Source organism: Chiloscyllium plagiosum, chromosome 47 (genome assembly GCF_004010195.1).
Source record: "Chiloscyllium plagiosum isolate BGI_BamShark_2017 chromosome 47, ASM401019v2, whole genome shotgun sequence".
NCBI classification, from domain to species: Eukaryota; Metazoa; Chordata; class Chondrichthyes; order Orectolobiformes; family Hemiscylliidae; genus Chiloscyllium; species Chiloscyllium plagiosum.
This window is the reverse complement of record NC_057756.1, coordinates 5,817,146-5,820,200: the sequence shown is the minus strand read 5'-3', so window position 1 is coordinate 5,820,200 and position 3,055 is coordinate 5,817,146. Positions and strand designations below refer to the sequence as shown.

Here is a 3,055-nt window from a genome sequence, read left to right as displayed (position 1 = left end):
CCAGGCAGATGTTCTTCCAATGTAAATGGTAGTTACAAATGGGGAACCTGCAGAATCCCCCTTTGTAATAGAGTCTGAAGGAATTGCCGTGGAAATGCAAGATCACAGAATCATACAGCCCTACAGTGGGGAAGCAGGTCCTTCGGCTCCACAGGTCAACACAGACCCTCTGAAGAGTAACCCACCCTACCCAATTACTCTACATTTACCAGGACCAATGCACCTAACCCACACATGGATTCTGCTGAATAATTCCTCTACATTTGGAGCCAGCTGAAAATGACAATCTAATATAAAGGGTTTTGATGGAAACAAGTACATAATTACTCAGGAAAAGTTATACTATTAAATATATAGTCTAACTCCTGATTAAGAAACCAACCTAACATATCACTCTCTCTTCCTGGGACCTGACACAGCTGTCCTTCTCTGGAACCATTCCCCTCCTCCTCCTTTCCTCATTCCAGACCTGCTACTCTCTCTTGCCCCGCTCCAGACCTGATCTAACTCTGCTCCCCAAATCACTCTACTCCGGACCCACCGCGCACTTCCTTTACCCACTCTGGACCCACCACCCACCTTCTCCATCTCTGGACCTTCCTGAGCTACCTCAGAAAACTTGAACGAAAGGAGATTTTCGCAGCATTGTTTCTTATGTTACAAAAGGTGACCATGAGCCTTTCTGAGTCAGGTAAAATACCCTGCTGGAGGCAAAACCCTGCTTCTACCTGAGAGACCTGGAATGGGGGCAATGAGAAAAAGGCAATTACTTATCATCACAGATTTGCCAGATTCATACCAAGGCCCAACAATGAATGGAATGTCCCCAGGAAAGGATGTGCTGACTGGAATTTTAGATGGACGTGAAAATGCCATCACTGGTGTACAGGAAGAGTGACAGCTTCCCCATCCAGTGAAGGTGATTAGGAGCTGGAAACCCAGTTAGTTATCATTTACATTCTTTTAGATAGTCATATGGGTCAGAATGCTGTCCTAAAACTCATAATGAAGCCTTAGACCCATCTCTCTGCCATCTTTGGAGTTACTACTTCCCTGTAACTCTGATCTATGACCCCCTCTGCCTCCCGAATGATCCGAAGTTCATCCAACTCCAGCTCCAGTTCCCTAACACGGTCTTGGAGGAGCTGGAGATGGGTGCACTTCCTGCAAGTGTAATCGGCAGGGACGTCGATGGCATCCCTCACCTCATACATGTTGCAGGAGGAACATTGCACTGCCTTCACTGCCATCCCTCTAAAGCTAACTGTTTAAACAAAAACTGGGTCTAAATAATACAAGCAAAATTCAGCACTTACCTGCTTGCCACAACAGATGTTATTATTAGGTTAGAGGAGGAGGGCGGGTGGGAGGCACTACCCGTGTAGTGCCTCGGGTTCCTCTCCTTCACGCTTTTAAAGGGGGAAAAAACTAACTGAGTATTTATACTCACAGTTCTCCTTCCCGGCTGCCCCTCTGCTTGCCGTCACTTCCTCTGCTGCTCCCGCTCTTTCTGTGAAGGAGAGAGAGAACTAAACACCGATGCCCGCTACAGGTAAGTAATTTTGAAAAAAACTCTTACCTTAGCTGTAGTCTCCCGGGTTCACCTCAACTCGGCCGCTGCTCCCACTCAAATGGCTGTCACAAGGGAGCATAATTTCATTGTGATTGGAGGAAGGTTTAGGGGAGATGTCAGAGGTTGGTTCTTTACACAGAGAGTGGTGAGGGCGTGAAATACCCTGCCAGCTGCGGTAGTAGGGCCAGATACATTAGGGACATTTAAATGACTCTTGGATAGACACATGGAAGATAGTACAATGAAGGGTATGTGTGTTAGTCTGATCTTAGAGTAGGATAAAAGGCCAGCACAACATTGAGGGCCTGTGCTGTGCCGTACTGTCCTATGTTCTATGAACTATTCTCACCCTATTTTCCAGCACTTAGCCCATTGCTGTGGTATGGGCAAGTGTGCATCGAAATACCTCTTCAATGTTTTGAGGGTTTCTGCCTCTCCCACCCTTACAAGCAGCGAGTTCCAGATTCCCCAGCACACTCTGGATGAAAAGGATTTCCCCACCTTCCCTGGAAACCCCCTGTCCCTTACCTTACATTCCTGGTCATTAATCCCTCCACCAAGGGCAATGGTTTCTTCCTGTCTGTGCCCCTTTATAATCACATGCCCCTCAACCTGTTCTCAAAGGAAAACAACTCCATCCTGTCAAATCACTATTCATAACAAACATTTTCCAGCCAGGCACCATCCTGGTAGATTTCCCCCATTGCAATCGAACCTCTCCTATGTTATGAATACGAGGACTGCCTACAGCTCTGCCTTAGCCATTTTTATTTTTAAAATTCCAGCATCACTTCCACGCCTTGGCTCATAAAGTTAAGTAGAGAGAAAGTGAGGGCTGCAGATGCTGGAGATCAGAGCTGAAAATGTGTTGCTGGAAAAGCGCAGCAGGTCAGGCAGCATCCAAGGAACAGGAGAATCGACGTTTCGGGCATGAGCCCTTCTTCAGGAATGAGGAAAGTGTGTCTAGCAGGCTAAGATAGGGTAGGGAGGAGGGACTTGGGGGAGGGCGTTGGTAATACGATAGGTGGAGGGAGGTCAAGGTGAGGGTGATAGGCCGGAGTGGGGTAGGGGTGCAGAGGTCAGGAAGAAGATTGCAGGTTAGGAAGGCGGTGCTGAGTTACCTCGACACGGTCCTGTCCCCCTTAGTCCAAGAACTCCCACCTACGTTCGGGACACCACCCACGCGCTCCCCCTCCTCCATGATTTTCGCTTCCCCGGTCCCCAACGCCTTACCTTCACCATGGACATCCAGTCCCTGTACACCTCCATCCCCCATCACGAAGGACTCAAAGCCCTCCGCTTCTTCCTTTCCTGCTGTACCGACCAGTACCCTTCCACTGACACCCTCCTTCGACTGACTGAACTGGTCCTCACCCTGAACAACTTCTCTTTCCAATCCTCCCACTCCCTCCAAACGAAAGGAGTAGCCATGAGCACCCGCATGGGCCCCAGCTATGCCTGCCTCTTCGTAAGATATGTGGA

The 3,055-nt window shown here is 48.7% G+C and overlaps 1 long non-coding RNA gene across 1 annotated transcript in view; it reads right to left on the bottom strand.

The window, feature by feature from the left end:
• Positions 1-1,470: 1,470 nt before the first annotated feature.
• The window catches only part of LOC122544173, a 56,762-nt gene continuing 55,177 nt past the window's right edge, over positions 1,471-3,055 (bottom strand). Inside the window, exon 5 of the long non-coding RNA XR_006310286.1 lies at positions 1,471-1,510. This is a non-coding gene — a long non-coding RNA (uncharacterized LOC122544173). The remainder of the gene's footprint in view (positions 1,511-3,055) is intronic.